General features: G+C 30.7%; 1 long non-coding RNA gene across 1 annotated transcript; it reads left to right on the top strand.

Annotated features, from left to right (window-relative positions):
* Positions 1-2245: 2245 nt before the first annotated feature.
* On the top strand, positions 2246-17418 carry LOC146538101 (uncharacterized). The gene is made up of 2 exons (XR_014878078.1): positions 2246-2609; positions 15832-17418. It is a non-coding gene; the product is annotated as an uncharacterized LOC146538101 (long non-coding RNA).
* The last annotated feature ends 1315 nt before the right edge of the window (positions 17419-18733 follow it).

The raw sequence follows: 18733 nt of genomic DNA, 5'->3' as shown, positions 1-18733 counted from the left end.
AATTACTTGTAGGTCCCGACTGTTAATGATAATAAAATATTGGTGTTGTTTTTTTTCTTTTTAGTTTTATGCAGTCGGGGTTTTTATTTATATTTTTTTTCACTTTTTTGTTAAGATTCATTAGGATTATGAAATGAAAAATTTCCTTTAAGGTTAATATCGTGAGGATTAGAACCAGCTTTTACCATCCACAAACTTAGGCTATGATTGCTAGTATCACCGAGTATAAATATTTAAAAAAAAGTCATTGTATTATATTTATTAATATTATGATAATGATAATCATGATATCATCATATATGAATATTGAAATCCCTTTATTGAGCTCTTGAATTTGATACCGATATTCGAAAAAAAAAGCACTTGGCCTACTGAGACAAAACTAACGCAACCTCAGTTATGTAAATCCGTTCAGTGGTTTTGGAGATATGAGGTAATAAAGAATATTACATATGCACATACAAGATAAGCATGAAAAACATAACCCTCCCTTAGCAGTCGGGAACAATTAAAGTTAATGAACTTAAAATAATGTCTAGTCGTCTCCCTTCCAATTTGTTTATAGATATTTGAACAACTACTACACTAAAGTGAATACTGGTTTTGCAATTGCATTACTGAAGGTCTGATACAAATCTGGTTTCCTTCTGCATATGTCGCCTAGAAGCTATTAATAAATTCAAGCTATTAATAAAAACAAGAAAATCTTGATACGCTGAGAAGCCAAGTTGCTAATTGTCTTGTTAGTATTGCAAATATGAGCCCATTTTGGCGTGATGAGAGGGCGCTTAACTGTAAATCCTATTGTAAAAGTGAATAAATGAATTTCACGAGTTATTCCTAGTAGGTAGGAGCTTCACGCTGACGGTAGGAGGAACCTAGTGTTGAGACACTCCATTCCTCTGAATTTTGCAAGGCATTGCAAAATGAACTGTGTATGTGACTGTAAACGCGACGGTTGTTGATTTGGTGTGCACTCGGAGGAATAAATTATTATTCATAAATATTTTGATTTCTTTGCTCTAGTAACGAAACATAGCGCAGAGAATGCAGAGAGTTTTGAGGCATTGGGTGTAGCGCGCAATGCCTCGAAACTTCAGCGGAAAGTGAGAAACGGAATGTCTTAACACTAGGGTCACCCAGGAGGATGACCCCATTGTGGCAGCTTTCCTACCCTGCTGTATGCTGGATAGATCACGAAGCTGAGAAAAGTATGGCGTATGACTTTACACAGTAAAATTAACTTGTATTTAAAATTAAGTATAATATTCTCAGTGTCGAAAAGATCACTTATTAAATATTCATAGAGTTTTCAAGTAAATCTGTTGGTTAACTTGATGAGACGAGGGCCTATTATATAAAAGCAATTTATATGGAATTGGGGACAATTTAGGGGATCACACTTATCCACCAAAATGATTCTAAATATCTCTTTGTAAATGAGGGATAAAGTCCAGCTCATTTATAAGTAAATCTCTTACACTTAGTCACTTTAAGCTAGTACTACATTTGAAATTCCAGTTGTAGTACTTTCAGTAAGAAATTTTAATTATTTATGTTAAAGAAAATATTATAAAAAATTTGTTTATCTTCACGCTGTATCTTGCACATAGCAGGGAAACCAGAGGGAACCTGGGCACCCAATGCTAAGACACTTCGTTCTTATTAAGACACTTCTGTTCCCCACTTTCTACCGAATTCGGGAGGCATTGGGTGTTGAATTGTAACGTGTTGAATTAATAGCAACTTTAAAAGATATGAATATTATAAACTATTTACACTGAAACAAATATTCTATCTAATAATTATTATTCACTAAAGCTCTTTTGCTGAATTTATGTATGTATATAAGTTCTTTTAACCACCATTCTTGCCGTTTTTCATACTTGTTGCATAGGAGTGTCGTAGCCCTACGTTCTCTATATGCTTATAGTAATGCGGGATATAACGACACAACAAATGATTCCAATGCTTTACACTTTCACAGTGTTCGAAAACCTGATCAAGCCACATTTTAGCAAAAGTCCATAAATAACAAATGGTGACCTTGTCAGTACTTTACCGAACTACAAACTAAAAACAGAACACTTTTAGTAGGTACATTATATTTATCCTATTTTAAAATAAAGCAAAATAATTTTATATTCATTAAGAAACGCCGCAAAAATAAAGAAAACACCTATAGACCATGCAATTAAATGTAAATATAAACGGCTCAACACTTTTGTAAATGCATACAAGCTGTATTGAGCAAGCAAGTAGCTGGCCACATCTGAACTTGACCTTATAATTTTGCAACCGCCCCCCCGCCCCACTATCGGCTGATCGTACCACACTCACCAACACCACATCGTACAGTGCGCACGAAAAATGTTCCCAAATCCGTTCAACAGAAAACATTCGACGATCAGACAAGTGTTTGACAGATTCTTAGACAAAAGTGCGCGAAAAAATGTACTCTCGAGGAAGAACAGCAAGTGCAGCAATAGTTCCTCGTGCTCGAGCTCGTCGACGTCCAGTCGGAAACTCTTCGGGTTCACGATACGTTCCTGATATATTGTGTTGCCTTTTTAACCTGGATCAGCTGGTTTTTTGTACTGAATAGATTTGTAAGTATATAGTTTATATTACATTTATTTTATCAATACAAGGGATTTGTTATTTTTTTTATATTGCAAGGTAAGTGGAAAGAACCTAGGATCATAGTGTTAAAACATTTCGTTTTATTAAGACTGCGGAAGGCGGAGATTGCGGAAAGCAACTGAACGAATAACGAATTATCTTCATGCCCCCTATTGCACTTTTTTACATCAATTCTTCTCTCAGTTCTAGTCTATTTTAATGTTATCATGGGATTAAACGAAGCAGTTTCTTGTATTGGGTAGATGTTTCTATTATAAATATGAATATTATTCAACTGACCTTGAACTCACTTCCACCACATACTATCAAGAATGTGCCAACTACGCAAAAAACAAAATAATTAATATACATACGTATTACATTTTTAATTTAAATTAACTAATTACGAATTCGTTTAATCGATATATATGTATATATAATATACACTATATGGACACGAAAGTAAATGGCGATATTTATGTTTCTGCGCATAAAAAAAATATGTTTAATAAGGAGCTACCCTCCTCCTATACAGATAGTTTTCTATACAATTTACCATGAACGTTACAGATCTGAGCTCGAAACAAGTTTGAAGTTTGAGTAGAAGAAATTGAAAAGCGTAGAGATTTATCACTAGTTTTTTTTTAATTATGATGCATGACGGTTGTGGGTTCGATTCACACTCGAGGAAATGAATTATTCAATCTTTTCATTTCTTCACTCTAATGATGAGGCAAAGAGCGGCAAACGACGAAAAATCCATAATTCGGCAGAGTGGGAAGTGGAGTGTCTTTACACTAGGCTCCCTCTGCCTACGATGCTACAAGCGGAATACAATGCGAAGCTGAAAATAAAATTAAAATGAATGCTTATAAATCGACGTGTTTTACAGCTCCTAAACTTTTTAAATATTCATTTTAACTTCACTAATAAATAATCAAAGATAGCATTATTTCAAGATATATTGAATATGCGAAACGATTAAGTTATTTGGAAATACTAATATAAATATATATTTTTTTACTATAAGCAAGGTTATTTGCGATAGTTGTAATATATACGATGATTGGCGAGTAGTTTTGCTAATACGTTCTAAATCATATATTCGCTCTCAGAGATTTAAATTAAAGCTTAATTGATATAATAACAGCTACAAATGTGTATACTTGTAATAAGTAGATGTTTGATTAGGAAATTATAATAACTGTAGGGAAGTACTATTTATATTTATAGTTTATTTAATAGGTGTCATTTATATATTTCAATATCCTAATTTATTGCTCGCTACCGTCGACCAAACCGATACGGTGTCCTAACATCTACGCCTACCCTCTAGTCAACGGTATATTTTATTAACAGAGTCAATCCTTGCCACTTGATGCGCTTTATATACGTTCCATTGTTTTCTCAGCTATTTGTTAATATTATTGTAATTATTGTGTTTTCTTTTATATATATGTTTGTGGTTGACTTTGTTGTATAGTGTACTATGTTAAATTGTGGTTTACTAATTTAAATGTTAATTAAACTCAGTGCTAAACGTGAGTAGACTTTTATTGTCCATCTTCAACACTACCTACATATTTTGCAAATTAAACGTTTTTAATTTTAAAATCTATTTGTTTAAAATATGATTAGTATAAACAATGACAAAGGGAAATTTGATATCAAAAATTTTAATTATGATATTATGTTGAAATACGAGAATAAAATTATGGACTTGCTCTTTCGTAATATAGCAACTAGCATTTTTTTTAAATAGTTAATTTTTATAATATTGATGTTAGTTTCGACATTTCAACGTTGAGTATTTGTTTTTTTTTTTTGTGTTTTTTTATAATTAAGTAAATAATACAACTAATTTTCCGCTTTAGATAAAATTTGTAAAGGTTATTTAAGTAATTGTGTATTTTCAACTTAAATATCAAAGTCGAATACGTATATAGTTCGAAATAAGTAGGTGACTTTGAATATAAAGTAATTTGTAAAAATATCATTTACAACTTCCTCGTTTTAACTATATTAAGGGCACTGGAGTAAACAATGACCATGCTACAACTTCTTGTTAACTTAACATAGTATATAAGAAAATTATTATAATTATTAAAAAAATGTTTTTTTTTGTTTTCTCACATGATTAGTGCAATCAACAAGTCACACTACTAAGAAAAATGTATACAAGTGTCGTTTATGTCGGAATGTCTGTCGTAGTCTATTAATTTGTAGCTTTACAATGTCAGTGATCCTGCCTTATTGATGTATAATTGAGTTGCAATTAGCACAGAAATATGTCCAAAAGCGACTTCTTTCAGTTCTCAGTTTTCAGTACTAACAATTGAAGTTGAATATCACTTGCAAAGATAAGGGCAGCAACTTAATAGAATATGAAAAATAATTAAATCAGCTTGACGATGCATCCCTCAAAGAGCACGGTAGGCAGAGGGAACCTAGTATTAAGACACTCCGTTCCCCACTTTCCGCCAAATTCTGGAACCATTGCGTGTTGAGTGGCGGAACTCAACCCCGCGCTTTCCCTTGATACTAAAGCGAAGAAATTAAATATAAATCATCACCAGTCGGGTTTATAGTTACACCATCACCTACCCCTGCGCCAGGACTGTGTATAATATACTTAGGAAAAATTTAAATCCACAACAGTCTACATACATAGTTTACTTAGTAAAGATCAGAACTCTTCCAAAACTCTTCCCAAAACCCGGTGATGCTGTACAGCCTCAGGGACTTGGCACGGCCGCGGCATACCTACTGCTCATTTGAAAAACGAAAAACGTAAACTTTAGTAGACAGTAGATAAGATAACCACTTCATTTACTGTCTAGTAATACTTACCTAATAGGGCTTATTTCTTGGTCAAACCTTCTATAACAGATGTTAGAATGTTTAATAAGCATACGTCTTGGCCACATTCCATATGCGGCAGGATAACGGTAATTATACAATATCTAAGTGAAGTACGGTAATCTAAGTAAGAACTTAGAATATAACCTAGAAAATGACATTGCAGGATTTAATCGTTGTGATGTCAATTAAATGACTAGTGACTTACAAGTGAAATAGTTGCTACTTAAAATATTTTCTTTCATATATACGGGATACAGAAAGAAGCTGAAGCTGAAGCTGAAAAATAATTGATTTTGTTTTATATAGAAAATAAAAATATTAAACATTTCAATCCATCGAATGGAAATCAAATCTACGACGACGACGGCCCGAATATTCCAATAAATATTATTTAATGGCGAAAATCAAAATTCTTGCTATTTAGACCTCTTTCTGTCTCTCTCTCGTCTCTTTTAATGTTTTTCTTGACACAATAGACTATATTGTTATAAATCATTAGATTATAGTATTGAAATGTATATTTATTTTCTATTCCATATACCTACCTAATACTTAAAATGTTATCTTATATTATCACAACTCGTTTTATTCTGCACAAAATATATGTTTAAAAAATTTAAAATAATACAGAAATGGTAATGATGTTAGCATAATTAACCTAATTTAAATATATATGTTACATAACATTATTTAATAAAAATCAAACAATATAAAAAAAACTATTTTGGAATAAATCGTCGTAAATCCTTCCTGTTTGTTTTATAATATAAATGTAATTATTGTAATTTATATGAAAAACAATATTTTTTTGTCTTCCTTAGCAATTATTTCCTAGTTTTGTACATTAGATGTACATACATTATAAATGTAGATTAGAATATTATGAATTTTTATTGGTGAACATTCAAAATATATGAACGATAGGTACCTACTCCTCCTCGCCAAGCTCAAAGTTATATTCGTATTATCAGTAATTTTTATTACAAGATAATTATAATTATAAATTAAAAAGAAGATAATATTAAATTAATTTATACAAGTATTTTAATTTTATTTGCTAAATTCTAATTTATTACTTAGATCGTATATAATAGTTTTGTTTCTTATGAATTATAATAAACCGGTTAATAAAAGTTCCCTCTGCCTACCCCATTATGTATGGGATACAGAGTGAAGCAAAATAAATGAATATTAGTTCTTTTTCATACTTTATCTATATTACGAAGTACAGTTCGCGAGGTCTAAGCTGAGCTATGAATTTGTATATAAGTATTTTATTTTTATGTTCGATTTATTAAAAGTGAAATGTAAAGGCCAATCGCGGTACAGAAGTAGAACAAAAATCTCTCTTCTCTCTTCTTTCTACTTTTGACAATGCAATGGAATGATTTATTATTAAGTCAAACGACAGAGACGAGACTGAAATGTAACGAGATATTTTTTAATTGTTGGAATTATTTATTTATATTTAATAATAAACTTATACTTGTTGTTTCTTTCTAGCTCTGCTTTTAGAGATCACACAAACGCATATTTCAGCTTAAGCTTTGCAATATGTAATTAAATGTTTATGTCATTACCATGGCGCCCTCTAACATGTACTTGACCTTGTGTGTATATCATTAAATTTAGATTAATTAGAAATGTATTTACTTAAAGCTACTTATTATGGCTCGTTCAAAACTCTATTCTATGCTAAATTAAATTATAGTTTACTTATTTAAATTCAGATTTAGATATGCTATAGTGAATTGAGTGATCTCTTATTGTTATTGTTTATTATTTTATTGTCACGATGTTCCTTAATTTTTTTTATTGTATTTCTTTTTTTATTATTTCTTTTTAGTTTCACGATATATCTCTAAATTGTATGGAATATTAGAGAGTCATCTTAAACTACCTCTACTTTATAACATACAATTATATTCGTAAAATACCTATAAACATATATTTCTGGTATTTTATCATACAACCCTCTACATAAAAGGGTATGAAATCTAAGAATTTTCTCAAGCGAATCTTCTTGACTTATTCACGCGGATGTAATGTTTCCTCTTATCTACAACAAGTTCACGCATCGCCTACTTTAAAGCTCGTGTATCACCCATAACTGTGTTAACGTTTTTTTGGAGTCAGTAACAAACAAGACAAAAATTACATATCCATCCATCCATCAGCCTTTCAACGTCCACTGCTGGACATAGGCCTCCCCTAATTCTCGCCACTCCGTCCGGTCCTGCACCCTTTGAATCCAGCGGATTCCCGCTGTCTTTTTAAGGTCGTAAGTCCACCTGGTTGGAGGGCGGCCTGTGCTCCTTTTGCCGAGACGGGGTCGCCATTCGAGGACCTTTCTTAAATTACATATACTTAACAGAAATTAGATTTTTTTTTTTAATTACAATTTTTTAATCAAAAATATATAGATACTAATTGAAAAGATATTCCACCTGCCCATAACTTAAAGCATTTTTTTTACACTTGCACATTTTATTCGACGTATAGCGGTAAACAGAGAAAAGTAGAGAACTTAATGTTTTAAGTAGCAGAATGCCGATCTCTGATTTGCCAGAACGGAGAAATAAAATAATAATTTAAATAATTTTGAGGCTGTCGTAGCGTCCCTGCACAAGCGTGTAACTGTAAACGCGACAGGTTGTGGGTTCGATTCTCTCTCGAGGAAATGAAATATTTAATATTCTCATTTCTTCGCACGGACGTCAAGGCTAAGCATTAAGTTCCGCCACTCATCACTTAAAAACTTAACAAAAAGTGGGGAACGAAAAGATCCTAAAGACACAGAAACTATGCATGCATATTATGTTGTTGATAATTCATCTTATATAACAAACACCATAAAGAAAGCGATCAGTTTTCTCTATGTCTAAACTCAAGACAGTTTCGTAGCGGTTGCAACATCCTCAAGCTCAAATTTAGCAACGATTTTTCAAATAAAACCTGGCTCTCGTATTTCAACGTGATTTTGTAAGAACAACATTTGCTCCAACGTATGTAGTTAGCGAGTTAGTAGATATGAATGAATTTGCTAAATATTAAATAGAATATACATATCATTCGTATATCGTTTTGGTGGTCAACCCAAGTAATAAAAATTCAAAATTAAAATCAGCTTTACGCTTTATCCCGCATTCGACACCAGAGCGAGGAAATGAGAATATAAACGTAAATAAATATTTCACTTCCTCGAGTGGGAATCGAACCCACAAACGTCGCGTTACAGTCACACCCTTGTGCCGCTGCTCTATGACGTAATATAATATATATAATTTCAAAAATAAAACAAAGAAATGTCGACATTTTTGTTGATTATGGCACAGTTGTTTTTTTTTAACTAATCTACTTTATTTTTCATTGTCGCCATTCATCATTCATTCACTAAGCCACCACGATATTAGGTTCCGTAAACCTTTCAGTATTATTTAATCTTTTTAAGGCAATATTGATTTAGATCACCTACCTAAGTAACTTGTTATCAAGGCACCCTCACTAGTTCAGTTAATTATTTTTATACCGTTTATTCGTTATTTGTAGTTTAATGTAAATATTATAATTTATTTTATTTAGAACAAAACAATCTTTAATCTTTGACATGAGTTTAATAGATAGAACTACAATGCCACTAACATACTAACTTAAATTTATGACACATGTTTAAAGATGCTACAATAAACAAATAAGCCCTCTATTTAAAGATATCTATCTATACATATAATAAAATTGAAACTGATGGCCATCTGTACATAGAAGATATATGACAAAATCTATCTATATCTATCTATCTATCTATATATCTTATTTAAATTTATATTTTCATTTTATTGCTCTGGTGTTGAGACAAATCGCGGTGTTGAGTTCCACCACTCAATACCCAATGCCTTCAGAATTCCCCTACCCTGCTGTGAGCGGGATACAGCATGAAACTGCTTTTTATTTTCTTTAAGCTGATAATATTATTAGAAAATAATCCAGATTAATTAATAATTTTGTGCTTCAAGCGAGCCAAACCCCGATCGGGGTCGCTAGTATAGAATGTAAATGCAGATAAAGTAGTCTCAGGTCACGATCTCTAAAATGGATTTGACATTAAAACATCAAAAACTCTTTTATTATCATTATATAGCTATACATCGCACTTTTTATGCGGGATAAACAAAAAAAATTATAAATATTAGATAATAATTATAAATGATAACAAGTTTCAACTTCATAAAACCTACCCGCTTACCCGTATTACAGGATAGGCAGAGTGAACCTAGTGTTAAGACACTCTACGACGTTTAATGCCCGAATTCGAGACATTGTATGTTGACTGGCGGAACTTAACACCGTGATTTGTTTTATAAGAGCGCCAATTCGGAATAATTTAATCCAACGAGTGCGAATCGAATTGACCCCTTTTGGTATTTATGAAACGATTCTTTTTTTTGTTTACCAATTACCTACTACTGTGTAACTCATCTGCTTTTGAGCGAAACGGTAATAGTTAGTTTCTTGTATTCGTTTATCATTAAAAAAACTGACTGACTTATTCATTATAATGAAAGAATTCGGTAATTTATTGTTTAACATACAAGTAGCCAATGTTTGCAAAAAACTTGGTCACCATGACATATTTTGATTAAATATCACTGACGGTTAATGATGCACAAAATTAAATAATTAATTTGTAAATCAAATAAAAACTGGCTTCGGTACCAGACTGGTGTATCAGGAACATAATATTTAAAATATTTTATCTTTTTTACAATAATTGTTGCTATATTTTTGTTTCATAACCTTTTAAAACATTTTTTTGCCACTTGTTTATTTTTCGTCGATTCCAACGAAATTCCAACAGCTTAAAAACTGTAATGCATATTAAAGTTGATTCGGAACAACGTTTTTGCTATTTTTACATCGACTATTGTTTAAAAGGCGATGTAAATTTTTTGTTTGTATTGTCTTTATTTTAAGACTAACCTCAAGTTCAATAAGTGTTCAACCTTTAAATTTACTGAAAAATTATACGTTTAAATGCTTCAATTCCATACATAAAGGAAGTATAATTTCTGTAAAATTAACTTTATTGTACATAATGATGCAATTTGTCAATATGAAAAATAATAAGCATATCTAAGTTAATAATTATAATTTTTTAATTATAAAATAATAATTATTTGAAATTACTTGCTAGATATTATTACTAAATAAATCGTATAATCATAATATATAATCGTAAAAAAAATTATATTAAACACATTAAAAAATCGAAAGAAAATCCGGGTAAATACTTTATAACAAACCTTCGGTTATCTACCTACATACATAATATTATTGCCATACATATATTTAGCTTTTAAGAATTCCTTCGACACAGATATAAGAAATGATCCGTCTATCAAAATGCCAAGTAATAAAATAATACAGAACCCACTTTGTATATGACCTTTTCACATCTGACCACTACTGTTTCCCAGTCAACTCGATTTAAACGATCTCACGTAAAATTCACATTAATGGCCTATAATTATAACTAATAATAAATATAAGTAACTGCCTTAGGAATAAAATATACTAGTTAAATTGCATGACTAAAAGGTATATCCTTATATAAGCTGAGCTAGAGTCATTAACTGTACGCTATATTGTTGTATAACACGATTATTTTAAACCAAATTTGTCGTGCTAGTGAGACGTGGAAGGACTATACATTATATATGATTTATTATTTATATTTCACACTAGTAACCCGCTCGTGGTTTTGTCCGCTATATATTATTATTTATTGACTAGCGACCCGCTTGCGGCTTGTCTCGTATGTACTGTACACTTATTTATTTTCACATCTGAATTACTTTTGTAACTAAAATTTCAGCCTAATTAATAAAATGTCTCCAGAAGTTGATATTCTCATGTATCTTTCGTGTAGAGACTGAGATTAGTTACAATTTTGTGATAGGTTTTATTACAGACACAAGCGTACAACGTGATGGTTGTTAGTTCGATTCCCACTCGGAAAAATGAATTATTATTTCTTAATATTTACATTTCTTCGCTCTGGTATCAAGGAGGCAAAAGCGCGACGTTGAGATCCGCCACTCAACACAAAATACTTCGAAAATTTGACAGAAAGTGGGGAACAAAGTGTTTCAATACTATGTTCCTTCTGCCTTCTCTGCAATATGCGCAATACAGTATGAAACTGAAAAAAAAACTTTTAATGTGTACTCCAAGAAATCTAGATCAAATTTCATAATGGTAATAGAAGTAGTCCTTGTACTAGTAATAGCTTCTGGAATATCCGTGATATAAATCAGTCTACCGTAGAGCAATTAAAGGGAAGTTTGCCAATATCCGGTCAATAGTGAATTAAATTTTCTACTAAGTCTTCTGGAATATACTTATAATATATAGTATATTATTTTTTTTGGAGAAAATCGAGTATTTCATTTCATTTTAAGTTGAAAGTATCTAATTGATCGAGAACATTTCTATTATTATTGATTTCTTATATGTTACAAATTCATATTTATAAATATTTATTTAGAAATGATCTTTAAAATTATAGTAATAAACTATCGGTCTACTAAACTCAATCAAAATCTGTTTAAGATTTTTTTATTTACTTTTTCTATAGCAACTACTACTACATAATAAATATACTAATTTTAACAAACATTTAACTGCCATATTTAAATAATTGTTAATTCGAGTTAAGACACAAAGAATATTCTTGAAACGTGGTAATGAATTCGTTTACGCTCCAGTTAACGAATTCGAGTAATACACAAATTATAATATAGGTTTATGTTTAGTATGAAATTCATGCAAAATAAAAATATATTTGTTCTGGATGTTATGATGATAATATTAGAATATTATTTATTATTTTAATACTTTCTTACACCATAATTGATATTAATTAACTAAAACACAAAACGAAAAAACAGACATAATTTAACTAATTCATTTAAAATATAATATTGAGAATAATATTATTGAGACCAGTCGTGGTGCACGGGGGTTTTATTTTTCGCCTGATTTCTAAATACTGTCTTTTGAAAAACTGAACTAAGAGATCCATTTTGTCTTAAGAGCGTATTAAGGTTTTATTGAAAGGGTATGTGATGCCAATAATCATCCATACGTACCTCAGGGTAATAAATTTTCTGACAAATGGATGCAATTATCTATAATATAATATCTATATATATCTTGTTAATTTTTAACCAATTTTCGAAACCAAGTATAAAGTAGTTAAGGTTAGCAAGTGATGAGCTTATCGGTATAAATTTTCACCGATAACCTTTAAAAGTTCAGATAAAAAACATTTACAAATACTATCCTTGTCAATAATTGTCATACGCCAAAGGCATGCCGCAATCTTCACAATAAAACATTAAGTTGTAGTATGTCCATTATCCATGTACAAACCGACCTTCGTATAATTTATTATATTTAAAATTTTATCAGGTTCAATAAAATATATTATCGTCTCATACTATAAACTACCTCTTGACCTCCATTGTGTTCTTCTGATTTCTTGTTTTTATTTACTCATCTCTGACATGTTATGGGAACTAGGCTCCTTCCTATTCTGTGTTCAAGATACAGTGTGACGCTAAAAAAATATTACGGGATTCATAAGGACGAAGATGTCTATCTGTTTCCATTTCTCATTCTCGTCCTAATATTGTAATTGATATTTAGGAAATTATTCTTTACTAAAATTGTGGACTATATGTATTTTTTTTAACATTTTTAAAGTGTTCTTTCACAGTTAGGAAAGAAAAATATTTATTAAGAAAACGTATAAAAATAAGAACGTAACGAGATTTGAATCCGCGGATTTTTCTTGGGCAGCGGTAACCACCTGTAGCAGCCGCCCATGAACATTTGTAGCACTAGTGGAACCATAACCGGCAAAGCAATATTTTGACGGTTTTCAAGGAATTTGGAAAGTTGGAAAAAGGAAAAACGTTTAGTGGTGGTTGGTTTTATGATATCCATATCTTCTTTCAATTGAGTTAACTCAGGTTGTGATTGTGATGCAGTTTTTGATGGTGGTCCAGTTAAATTTCTAATGGTGGTGGATGGTGGAATCCTCCGAATTCCCCTCTTTAAAATAAATCAAAGCCATTTTTCACTGAACGCAAATTTAATTCAAAACAAGTTTCACAGGGCATTGAACTCCTAAGCGATTGCTCAGTTGCATCGATAACTGGTTGAAACGAAGCCGTATGCAATCGCAGAGGCCGCTTGTCGAAATTTTACTTTCTCGTCACAAAGTCACAAAGGGATTTTTTTATTAGAAATTCTGTTTGTGTTTTTCTTTTTTATTTTTATTGTTATTAGGTTTTTTTTTGTTTCTATTTTATAGTTTATCAAAAGAAAACAACGTAGAAGTTACAGTTACAGTACATATACTTAGAAGAATGAAAAGAAAAATATTAACAGATTTTGAAATCTATTTTTGCACTTATTATATTTTAAATGAACTTTAGTATCTATAACATTAGTGGATGACTAATTATATTTAAAGACTTTTTTCTATGCCTCTATACTCCTAATCTACTTAAGCAAAAGCATTTTATAAGAAAAATTAATACTACAATCTGAACTAAGAAGAGTAAACACCGAACAAGCATTTACTATTTAATTACTGATTCACTCTATTCAACCCCTTATGCCTTAAAAATTCGGCAGAAGGTGGGTAACGGAGCGTCTTAACACTAGGTTCCCTCTAAATTCTTCAGCGTAAAGCTGAAATAAATTTACTGATCCAAAATGGGTATAGTAGAGCGATCATGAAAATATATGAATTTTCATGTCTTTTCTTATATTGAAAACCGCTAGACTCACTAGCTAATAGGGTTTAGCAAAACATCGTTTAATTTTTTTTCTCTACGCTGCTCCTGTATTATGTAGTCTAGGTACAGGAATAATAGCGCCCAATTACCATCGAGCGTGTACCATCGAACTTAACCCTACGCTTTGCGTTACCATTGCGAGAAAATAAAAAAATGGAATGGAAACCTTTTAATGAGAATGGAGTGTCTTAGCAATAGGTTCCCAGGTTCCCTCTGCCTTCCTTGCTATGTGAGGTATACATCTAAAAATCAAGCTAAAAAAATCTGTCTGGTTAAACTATCAATAATACATATGAACCTACATATACATATGCCTATTATAATTTAGCGTGCAATCATAGAGGCCGACTAGGTATAATAGAAACGTCATATTATCACTTTCTAACGTTACGTAACGGAGCAGTGCGGGCCGGAAGGTCTGTCCTTGAGATTTAGGGCCGGTTCACATTACTTGTTATATCTATGTGGTTTGATGAGTTGCCATTGACTTTGTCTGCTTTTGCCTTTATTTTTTTTATTATTCATAAATAATATATCTTGGTATGGAGAATTTTCTTTCATTAATTCTATTCTATTAGGGGAATTAATTATTTAATATTTTCTTTTCTTCACTATTTCGAGAAAATATTTCTGAGTGGATCCGTTTCTTTGTATGTGACATCAAGAACGTTCATTCAATATTGAACTTCGCTTATGATTGTATAAATTTTATTTGTTTGTAATAAAAACATGTTATGGTCTTTTTATTAATAACAAAATAAATACTACTGGTACGCGAAGTACGCCATAATGAAATAACGGAATTGCCGTTAAAATTTTTTCAAATATTTGTTAAAATTTCTACAAACGTAAAACAACCAAAAACTGAGCGTTGTTGCTAATATGTATTGTTTAATTTCACCTACGAAATATCTAAAATAATAATGTCCCTAATTGGAATTTGTATCCAGAACCATTGCATTTGAGTCGACCACTGGAACAACACAGTATTGCCATTTCTCATACCGAAAATTATATTTTAATTGTAAAAAAAAATTATAACCCTTTGGTTTTAAATGTTCACAGTTATTATGACTCACTGCATAAAGGATTAAATATGTACTCATAAAAAATTGTATCATTAGGTCTCAATCCAATAATAACTAACAGTATTGGTAACCTACTTATTTGTAAACAGTTAAATTACTTAATCTTTTAACATTCCCATACAATTTTAAACAATTATTTTTTAAACATTCTGAGGCTAGTCGTGGCGTAAAAAGTGTAACTGTAAAAGGGGAATTCTATCCAAGGGGAAATAAAAATAAATGAAATATTTATTTAAATTACAACCATTTCTTCGCTCTGGTGTCGAGGCAAAGCGCAGCGTTGAGTTTCGATAGAGAAAGGAGTGTCTTAACACTATGTTCCCTCTGCCTACCCTGCTGTGAGCGGAATACAGCGGGAAGCTGATTTAATTTTTTTTTCTTATCTTTTGCAGGTACACAAAATGCTTTACTGGTCGTACAAAGGTGACATATCACGTATCAACGGGACATTGACCCTGGTGTTTGTGAGATGCACTCGTGAGAGCCTAACGGTAAGAATGAATGGAAGTGGAACACCAGAATCACCCAATTTGGCCAAACTTATGATTGAATCGAAAATTGTAAGGGACTTCACCTTGGGTAAAAACCCAGTGCTCCAAATCTTTGTAAATGCGATTTTGATATGAAAACGGAAGCAATTTAGTATATCGCGTGCTCAGTCGTTACAGTTACCAATAATTTGTGTATTGCTGTTTTAGTATTTATACATAAAAATAAATATTTAATTGTATATATATATGGCTCTACTAGTGAAGGAATCGAATACTGTAATATACATTAATTGTTTTACGTATATATTAGAAAAGCAAAATAAACTATTTATATTTTATAATTATAATTACATTTTTATACAAGTAGATCCTTTATTAAAATAGAAGTTCACACAGATGTCTAACGGTTATGAAATAATAACACGCACCTCATTATATACTATTGTTCCTTTACATTTAATTTATAATGTTCGATAATCTTTATAATTATATTAATAGCATGAATAGGCTAGGTTATAATATAATTATCTACTGTAATATGAACCTTAGGGTGTTTTATAATTATTCTTAATTATGAAACTACCTACTGAGAAACTTCATTCTCTTTTTTGCGTGGTCTATAGAGTTTTTTTTTTTTTATAAATAAATTTGACAAACAGTGTGTCAATCAGTCATCTTAAAGTTAGTTTTAAGAAATTTTTGTTTAGGTATTTAAAACGAATTAAAGTATTCAGTATTTAAAATTAATTTGAGAAGTTTAAGATGTAATTTACAAGCATGGAAATACTCTAAGATTACATACATAGTTTATTATGATTATGTATTCATTAGATTAGAAAATGTTAGAAATAGACAAAATTAATTTTGTATTATAAATCTGTGAACTAAGAATTCATACACATTTTCTTTTCTTCGTAATATTAATATAGAAGAAAACTATTAAATTGTATTTATATAAATGCTGATTATATTCCTTATAAAGTACTACCTACCTGCCTGTTATATAACCATAATACCTTAAGACAATAGAATCGATCATTAAATGACACCTAACCAACAATTAACGTAGAAAAAAATATGTAAACACCAGAAGAAACGTAACAATTATGAATATAAATCTCGTAAATTATAATGACGACCAATTCTAAAGCTTATATAACATTAGATACTTATAAGAATAGACCGATAAAAAATAATAAAAAATTCGATATAATAATGAAATAACAGCATATAATACGTATATACGTATAATATTATCAAATCAAATTAGGTTCACGCTGTGTTCCGTAGCAGTGTAAGCAGAGGGAACCTAGTGTTATGACACTCTGTTCCCTCCGTTGCACTTTCCGCCGAATTTGTCGAGGCATTACGTATTGAGTGGCGGAACCCAACGCCGCGATGAAAATATTAATAAATAATAATTCCACCGAATGGAGATAAACCCGCGACCGTCGTGTTACAGACGTACCCTCGCGAGCCTCTGCGCCATGATGGCCTCCGGCGGCCTCTATAAACATATGAATTAGATGTTATAATAATTTAGTTATTTAAGCATTGCATTGTAATATTGAGTGTATGCCATTCGTAAAGCTTTAATATCACTTCATAAATTATTTTCGTGTAAGTCACATTTTATATGTAAATAATAAACATAAGGATTATTAATGTATATAAACTTATTTTTTAAGATATAAATAATAAGATTTTATTGTAAAGTTTCTTGTATTTTCTAAATAAAAATTTATAACCGATATACGTTTTTTTATATTTTTTTTATGTATATACTAATATTTTAGGAAAGCATATTTTTCCTAACAATAAACTATATTGTTCTAGTATAATAATTTGTATTGATTCGAATTTGAGTGGGGAGTGGAGAATGCAATATCTTGCTTCAAAGTTTCCTCTGTCTACTATGATACATGTGGGATACATCGTAAAGCTAAAACCCATCAATTAATTTTACGCTTGTTGCAATGAATATAATTATGATAAAGTAATTTTGCTTTAATAAATAAAAAACTTAAATATGTTTTTTTCCAATTAACTAAAATATAGGCCGAACATTTACTAATTTTACACTAGGTTCTAGGTACCATATACCCGTAACAGGGTTTCCCCACGGAAAAAAAAGGTTCTGGTACTATACTATAGAATGACAAAACATTTATTCAGCGTCTTATTGATTCAGCTGTAGTTATTACAATGTTTTTGATATTATACAGTAAATAAGTCAAATCAAATTGTGCTTACCTTTGGTGAAACACGATATATTATATTAAATTTTAAAAAATGGATAATTGTTTTTTAGTATTGTTTGTTATAATAGCAACCGATATGTTATGCACATATATCATCAGCTGTGAAAATTGCTACATTTTAACTATCACGGTTCATGAAATACAGCCTGATGACAGACGGATAGACGAAGAAACTTAGTAAAGTATAATTTTTAGGGTAAGGTTTTTAACCCTTTGGGTACGGAATCATAAAAATTTTATTTTGATCAGCTTCTCGCATATAGCAATTGAGGAGATAGAATTTAGTATTAATAGACCGGGGAATGAAAATAATTTATTCCCTATAGTAATCTAGTGTATAAATAAATTGAATCCGAAACAATCACATTTACAATCAGATACCTTCGCAATGCGCCACAGTGGCCTCATAATATGTAATTTATGTAGGTATGCAAGTTTCTTTTGCAGCAATATATTTAAATTTATGCTTAATAATATTGATATAAAATAACTACCGTATTAAATCTAATATCTATAAAGCAAGCCAAAAAATATAAAAAACA

Source organism: Heliconius melpomene, chromosome 6 (genome assembly GCF_056956725.1).
Source record: "Heliconius melpomene rosina isolate 202511_hmr_F chromosome 6, ASM5695672v1, whole genome shotgun sequence".
In the NCBI taxonomy this organism is placed as follows: Eukaryota; Metazoa; Arthropoda; class Insecta; order Lepidoptera; family Nymphalidae; genus Heliconius; species Heliconius melpomene.
The sequence above is the reverse complement of the archived record's forward strand: the minus strand, read 5'-3'. Positions and strand labels throughout refer to the sequence as shown.